This window comes from Ananas comosus, linkage group 8, assembly GCF_001540865.1.
Source record: "Ananas comosus cultivar F153 linkage group 8, ASM154086v1, whole genome shotgun sequence".
Lineage (NCBI taxonomy): Eukaryota > Viridiplantae > Streptophyta > Magnoliopsida > Poales > Bromeliaceae > Ananas > Ananas comosus.
In genome coordinates this window covers 5,035,528-5,044,099 of record NC_033628.1, presented here as the reverse complement: position 1 = coordinate 5,044,099, position 8,572 = coordinate 5,035,528, and the positions used below count along the sequence as shown (strand labels likewise).

Genomic DNA, 8,572 nt, shown 5'->3' with positions numbered 1-8,572 from the left:
ATTTATAATCTTGATATTTAAAATTTAAAATTCAATATTTATAATTTGAAATTAAAAATTTTACTATAAATTTAATTATAAATTTTAAAATCTAGATTGAAATTTCAAATTTTATGTTGAAATTTAAAATTTAGAACTTGACATATATTTAGGATAAGAGAGCCCAAGAATGGTGGAATTCTTTCTCTTTGGTTAGAGTGCATTATAATTTTACTCTATTTTTTGAAGTATAGTTTAAATATACTCAAAAAATTATGTTATTTTTTTTTCTTCCAAACGCTTCACAGAATAATTTTCCTACCGGTGAGATATAATTTAACTATGCTACATTTTAAGAGGTATCCAAACGGTGCTTTAGTTGGAAATGTGAATCAATTCGAACTTCAGACCTTGAGTATGAATCACCAAATTTTTTGCTACTTGCATTAGGAATGGTCGGTATTGTGATAGAAGTTGAAGTGAGATTGTGAGATCCAAAAATAACATTTCAAATTCTAAATTAAATTAATAGAAGAATTTTAATATTGTGACTACTCAAAAAGCAAAAACAACAGGCCGGCAGCGCCCGAGTGGGCCTGGGAAAGACCTCGCGCCGCGACAAGTGACACCTAAAAACGAACGGCTGTGATCGTACTAGTGCCGTTTCAAAGGAGACGAGGGGGGGCTTTTTTTGCATTTAGCCCCCTGACAATTTTTATTTAAAAAATAATCCTATCAAAATTTAATATATAAAAATAGCCCTGGGTCTGCCACGCAGGTGCCACGTCAGCGCCACGCGGGCAGGGCCGGGGCGAGTGTGTTAAGTTGAACACGATGAACCATTCACCGTGTTCAAACACAGTGAATGGTTAACCGTATTTCTTATTTGTATTCATTTTCTTCTCTTTTTTAAAAATTCGAACCCGAACCCGAACCCGAAAATCAAATTAAAACCCAAACCCAGATCTGAACCCGACGGATTTTAAAAATTCATACCCATATCCATATCCGACCAAAAACTCGAAACCCGAAACTGAATCCAACGGGTTTTAAAAATCTATACCGTTAGATGAAGATCTAAGAAATAAAAATTATTAAATATTTTATATATTGTATAAATAAATAAAAATAAATTATGTATATATATAATTTATTCGGGTTTGGGTTCGGATAATATTTCAGATATCTATACCTATTGACATCCCTACTCCCTATTCCTCTTTTCAATATTTATATTGCAAAAAATATATACTATCTAAACACGGTGAACCATTCACCGTATTTAGATACGGTGGATAGTTTATCGTGTTTAACTTAACTACCGCCCCAACCCGAACGCGTGGCGCTGACGTGGCGCTTGCGTGGCAGGGTAGGGCCAGTTTTGTAAATATAAATTTGCTAGTATTAGTTTTAAAAATAATTTGCAAAAAAACCCAGACGAGGGCCGCCCCTGATGGAGAAGGGAAAGCGGGAACGCGTTCCCCTTCTGAAACTTTTCCCCTCTGTTACTATTCCCCTCCCCAGGACCCCCAGTAATAGTAATAATAAATAAACAAAAATGAATTAAAAACGGCAGCAAGGGTGACGGTGATGATCATCGTGCCGGCCTCAACGCATTGCCATTATTTCCTCCCTCTTCCTCACCCCCCCCCTCCGTTTCCAAATTAGGATCTGAGCAGAGAGAGAGGGAAAGAATAAGGTTTAGGTGCTCTCTGTTTCTCTCTCTCCTCTCCCATTTTCTTGGCCGAATGGCGTCGAATGCCGGCAGCGGGAGGGCGTCGCTGCGGTCGGAGCGGCAGATCCCGACGGGCCGGGCCGGCAGCGGGGGCCCGTCCGTCCGCACCAAGTCGGCCCCTCCCAAGCGCCCGTCAGGTCGTCCGCCGGCTCCGACAATGCTGGTCCTCTTCTCTGCCCCTTCTCTTTTATCTACTTCTTGATAAATATTTTGGTTTTCACATGGTTATGATATAATATTATAATAATATAATGGACTAGCTATTTTAACTGTGATATTCAAAGGTATTGTTTTGGTGTGAAGAATGTTGGAGATGAAATATCAGCAACACCTTACTCTAGCAGTTTAAATATTAAATAATTTAGAGAAAAATGGTTATTTCGCATGGTATCGAAGCGGAGAGAGCTAGATTGGAATCTTTCCGCGCTCCTAGACTCGCTCAACATGCTCCCTGCTGTTTCATATCTAGTTGCTAGAGTATAATAGTTGATTTACAAAGAAGTGTCTGACTCTGTGCAACTTTTGAATGGTATATGGTTTAATTTACGAGAAATTTTATGTTGTTTGAGATATAATTTGTGTGAAGAAGGTTGGTAAGGGAAAAGAAGGATTGTGCTACAAATTTGGCTTGGAAGATACTTGCTTTTACTAGGCATAAGGAAAGGTGACGCGGTAGATGACGCAGTAATGTATTATTCTCATGAAGTATATTTGAAGATGTTAGAGATGCAAGTGGTTTGGGCTCGGTATTGGAAGTTAATAGTAGGTTCAAAAGGTTAGCATTTTTGTAATTGGGGGTGGTTATAAAAATGTGGTTGTATAAAGAAAAATGTGGCACTAATTTTTAAAATTTTATAAGTAGCAATGGAGTAGTTAAGATTTTGTAATTGGATGGCAACACTTCGAAGGAGTAACTAACAGTATTTAGAAAAAAAAAAAAAACAGTCTGGTAGCATGATGAATGTTGCTATTTGAGGTGCAGACTTGATAAATTTTCTTGCAAAAATTTTGCTTTTTTTTTTTTTTTTCCATTCAAAACTACCAAGGCTTGAAAATGGCTCGTGTGAGTATCAATTTAATTCCTAAATTACCTTGTGGGAGTAGGTTCTTTTGCACTCTTTTTCTTCTTTATTTTTTCTATTCCATTTTTTGATCTCTTTTTGAGTGATGATCATATCATCTTATCATATTTGCATGATTGAAGACTACATAGAGGAGACATGATAAAGTAATGGTAGAGGATATATAAAATGGGCAAAAAATGCAGAAAAAGTCATACAAACAATATTTTGATAGGAAGTAAGAATGAAAAGAACCAAATGACAAACTAAATAATGAAAATAACAGAACGAGAAATTAGAAGTGGCAGAGGCTGATTCACTCATTCTTGATACTGAATCAAAGAAATTTCCTAATCATAAAATTTTATATTAGTAATTGAGACATTGAAATAGCTAAATTCATATGTCGAGAAAGTGGAACATATTAAATAGATTGTTAAATTTATATCTTATGTATGACATTGAGAAACTATTGAAAGTATGTTGGGCGTTAGACTTAGTCTTGCTTGTGCCATTTATAGCAATTTGATTCAGTTTACAACGTTGGCGTTAGACATAGACTTGCTTGTGCCAGGTTATAGGCTTAGTGCAATCTGATTCAGTTTACGCTAGTTTGGTAGCGTTTCAATTTCTCATCAAGCTTCACATAGTGTAGGAATCTAAAGCTATCTAGATTTTAAATGTAATATATGAACAATCACCAAATCCACGTTCAGTTGGGGTTTGGCTTGTTCCTGGTCTTTTCTAGTTATGTCATGCTAATGCCCAACCCAATCTTCTTATTTGTAGGACTAAGGTTGTAATTCAGCCAACAACTGATGCATTTTGTAACACCCCAATAGTCCTACATCGGATGAAAAAATGATTTTGATTAGAATATATGAGGCCTCCATGCTTGTAATAATAATTGGATTTAAGCATTTTGGGATGATGGTTTAGGCCCAACGAGTTATTATTGCTAGCTGGTCGTCTCGTTACAATTGGCTTCCACCAAATCCAAGGCGTAATAGACGCTGCATACCTACTAGAATAGCAAATATGCAAGGCTACAGAACCCAATAAAGAAATAGGCAGCAAGATAATCACAAAAAATCGCTAATTACGCGGTATGAAGAAGGGAACAAAACAAAAATGAATAAATCTCGATAATTCAGAAAACCTAGTAACCAACATATACCTAACTACGCAAAGACAAAAATAACAAAAAGTAACTCGAATGACAAACTATGGCAAGCGTTCACTCGATCCTACCCCTTTCCCCCAGCAAAACAATCACGAAACCTTGGTAATCAACGATACACCACATTAGTCGAATTAAGCACATAAAAATAACTAAATGCTCTCAGGTAAAACTTTTATATAGATATGCAGTTTAAGCGACTGATTTTTCTTTCACAAAAATTCAAAAAATAGAGATTATCAGAATTGTCAAACCCATATCAAATATAAAGATTATAAAATAACAGTGCTTTCTTTTTGAAAATAGACGAGATTCAAAACAAGTCTCCGGTAACTAACTAAACAAAGTGACTCGTTGGCAGGGTGCAGAGGCACCCGTAGGGGCAAATATAGAACAAAGGCACTCAAAAGTGCATATACAGAGCAGAAACGTCAACAATGCAAATAGAACAGAGGTGCTAGTAGGCGCAGACATCTGGAGGCGCAATACAGAGTTGAAGCTAGCTTCTATAACAGAGTATATGTTGACATGGCCAACATTAGTATAGCAGAATACCAAGAGATATTATAATTTAAAATATTTATCCAGGCACTAAGTTTCATAATAGATTATAAAATTTCAGAAAAATATTTTACTAAACATTGTTGTGGTATCTTTCGCCTCCATTTTTTTTTTGATTTGACATCGAGTATCAGGGAAATCTTGACTTGTTCTTGCATAGTGGAACTATGCAGTACCAGACACGAGATAGATCTTCCAAAGAATAAGGCTTTTTTCGAATAAGCCAATTCATTTGGGACCCTGAGGATCCATGACGTCTAGGAGATATAATATTTTCAGGAACAAGGAAATCATAATAATGTGTCCCCATTCACAAGCGTATTCCCATATTGTACAATGGGTTTATCCGAATTCCATGGCCCTTCGATCCTAGAAAGTAGTCACTATCTGAGCCACAGAAGATGCTTTTTGACCGATAGCTACATAAACACATATTACATTTTCCTCTCTTTGATTGAGAATCATATTTGTGGCTACTGCTATTTTGCCGGTCTGTCTGTCCCCGGGGTCAGATTTATCCTGATGGGAGCAAGAGTGTAATAATTGGTCCGTTCTACAATGATTTTGGATTGGCTCATAACGATCAAATTATATCTGGTCTTGTTTCCACCTTTCCAGTTATTCTAGATACAATTGTGAAATATTAGATTTTCCATTATTTAAATCGTGTATCTCCTTCACTTGTAGTCATTTATCATTCAATGAATTGAAGTGAAGTAAGACCAAGCTCATGAGCTTATTATCCTAGGTCGAAACAAGTTAGTCCCGCTGAGCCCTCTTTTCGAATATGACAAGTTAGTCCCGCTGAGCCCTCTTTTCGAATATGAAATCCAATCCTGGAACTACAGTATCCCATGGTTCCAGAGAATCCAGTTACAGGAGAACTAGGAACGGGGAGCTCTCTATTTTTTCTGCCCGAAGTGGAATAGGATTGACTGGGTGGTAGAGCCGTGGAAACACTTGTTTATTCCATATTTTGGACCTTAGCTCCATGGAACGATATGCTACTGCTGAAATATGGAAGAATTGAAATCTTAAATCAAAACAGTATGTATGGATGATATGAACTGCCTAAACAAGAATTCTTGAACGGCAAACAACTAGAGCACTCACTACATCAAACAATTTCCATTAATGAAATCAACTCAATAGCTCGCTAATTGATCTTTACGGTGCTTTCTCTATCAATTTGATCCTTTATCTATAGAATATAGTATATAGGCTGCACTTATTTTTTTTTTGCCAAATATCAAACTATTAACGGAACCTTTCAAACACGAAGAAGAAAAAGATAGGGATCAAAGTGCCATTGATGGTGAATGAAAATAGTGCCCATAATGATCAAGAAGCACGATGGCGGCCAACGACGACAGTAACAATGATAGAGGACGAGGAAAGATCGAGAGTCCGAGCCCGCGGGCGCGCATGAGAGGGAGAAGTGCACATGGCACATGGTGGGAGAGAGATAAAAAAGAGATGCAGTAGACCAAAAGAGAGAGACGGCCAAAAGTTAATTATGGTTAATATGTACAAAATGCAATCGAGCCTCTCTACTAATACAAATTACAAAAAGTCCAAATTTCAAAATACATAAGCCCACCAGCCCAAAATTCTTAAGCCAAATTATTATTACTAGCATGGAGGCTTCATATGTTCTAATCAGAATCAATGCGGGACTATTGGGGTGTTACAAACTCTCTCCGTTTAGACCCTGATATACTCATCAGGTCCAAATCCAGATCACAAACATATAGACCAGAATTATCAGGAAATGTGAGATTCTAGAGGTGGCTTCTACCGGCTCAAGAGGTGCTTCTCACCAAAGCCGTTGGTGTAACACTTTGTCCCGCATAACACTTAGCTCTCACACTTCTGGCTGGTAACCTGGCTTCGATACCAATTGTAACGACCTAATCCGCTAGCAATAATAACTTGTTGGGCCCGAACCACCAATCCAAAATGCTTAAGCCTAGTTATTACAACTAGCATGCAAGGCCTCATATAATCCAATCAAAATCATTTTTCCACCTGATGTGAGACTATTGGGGTGTTACACATATAGTTTGTAAGTCTATTGAGGCCATATTAATCATTTGACCTTACCGAGGTGGAAATACCAAATAATTGATTATGATACAAAGTTAAGATATTTAGAATGAAATTGAATGTCAAGTCTAGTTATTGAATCAGAGCTGAAGATGACATATGGAACTTCTTTTTGTGAGTAATTAACCCAATTATTTTATTAGTTAAGAATCCTGGCTAAAGATTATCAAGTTTGAAAGACATGATATATAAATATCTTTTGTTGCTTTGAAATTGATGGGACTAATTGCCTATATAATATTATCAAGTTATTAGTTCAAGAGTTGGAACTAGTCGCCGATTACACAATGTGTGACAGATGACTTTTCTTGAAAATGAATAGCATGGCTATTCCTAGGTCTATTCATGTGGAAAATTTATTAAGCACTCTAATCCTTTATCAATCTTTTGTCTCTTCCATTTTCCTTTCTCTTCTTCTTCATCTTCTTTCTCAATCTAACATTCTAACTCTGCCGTACATTTTTTGGCTTCTTTGTACATTGGAATAAGATCTCCTCTAAGTTGAGTCACTTTTATAATTCTCATATTATAATCGGTTGTGCAGTCTCTTATTAGATGTCTCATCCAGCTGATTCTTATTCCCAACATAAGAATACCTTTTGAATGTTCATTAAAGCATCATATTTTTATGAGGTACTAATCACCATCAGAAACACAATGTATGGCTTGAAATAATATTTCAAAAGTACAAAATGGACTGTTTAGCTCTAGGAATAGAAAATGCTCACTTCCAAGTTCCAAACATGATATACAATATATTTACTCCATGAATATCAGAGTTCGAAGACAAGGATCATAAATGGCCTGTCTCTTAATTGTGGGTAGGTTTGTCACCATGATATACAATTTTTCAATGTAGAGTCTTGCCAAATGTATTAGGCTTGGCTATGAAGTGCATAAATCACCATATTTATGAGAATACACTACATGTTTATACCTATAGCTGTATCTTTCTTACTTAATCTTAAGAAACAGAATCAAACAATATCTCAAAAGGCTTAATTTTTAGCGAGCTTCTGTTGGAGCATTATCTTACTGGCATGCTAATGACACTTTAATTTCGATGGCCAACCATATATTAGGCATGAAGTTCTTGTTATGCTGGTTTACTGAAAATATACATATCATCCCGTATATATGCTGATGGCCTTTTCAATTCGTTTTCTTTCTAGAAAAATATTTCTTCAATTTGTTTCTAGGTTATACATTCTCATGTTCACCTGTACTTTTCTGCTATCACTGAACATCATCTCATCTATTCCTTATATTAACAAGAAATTGATAAAATTGTCTTCTTTCAACAGATGCTGGCAGAGTTAGAGTTGCAGTTAGACTTCGGCCTAGGAATGCTGAGGATTTCCCTAATGATTCAGACTTCGCCAGCTGTGTTGAATTGCAGCCTGAGGTCACCTAGTTGAACTCTTGAAATTTCTCCTTTTTATTCTTACTTTATTATTGATATTAATTTTATCCTGAGGTTTAAATATTACTATTAGTTAAATCCCGGAAGCTTTTGACCTATTCGTAACATGCTGGAAATTTGTAACTGATTCAATTCGTTGAATTTGTGATCTGCAGCTTAAGAGACTCATATTAAGGAAAAATAACTGGAATTCCGAGTCCTACAAATTTGATGAAGTTTTCACTGAAAGCGCTTCTCAGCGGCGGGTGTATGAAGTTGTTGCGAAACCTGTAGTGGAGGCAAGTGGCAAAATTTTGATGCTTCATTTTTATTGCATACAATATTTGCCAACATTGTAGAACATGTGTGGTGCAAATGGAAGTTGCATGCAAAATTTCAACTACAATTTCCAAAGTTTTTATTTTCCGTTACTCTTTTCTTTTTTTATTTAATTAATTTTCAGTTTTAGAATTTCTGATCTGAAACCACTGAAACGTTACCCCAACCTGCCATACTGTTGCAGAATTTTATCCTGGTTAAGAACCAGA

The 8,572-nt window shown here is 36.2% G+C and overlaps 1 protein-coding gene across 5 annotated transcripts in view; it reads left to right on the top strand.

Moving 5' to 3' along the window:
* LOC109714487 (kinesin-like protein KIN-UA) overlaps nucleotides 1,700-8,572 on the top strand; it is a 29,529-nt gene continuing 22,656 nt past the window's right edge. For 2 of the 5 annotated variants that reach the window (XM_020239133.1, XM_020239132.1), the window contains exons 1-3: nucleotides 1,701-1,877; nucleotides 7,927-8,027; nucleotides 8,201-8,323. The gene's annotated coding sequence lies outside the window, so the exon portion shown is untranslated. Of the gene's footprint in view, nucleotides 1,878-7,926; nucleotides 8,028-8,200; nucleotides 8,324-8,572 lie in introns of those variants that run through there. The other 3 variants (XM_020239134.1, XR_002217386.1, XM_020239131.1) reach the window with 3 other exon arrangements.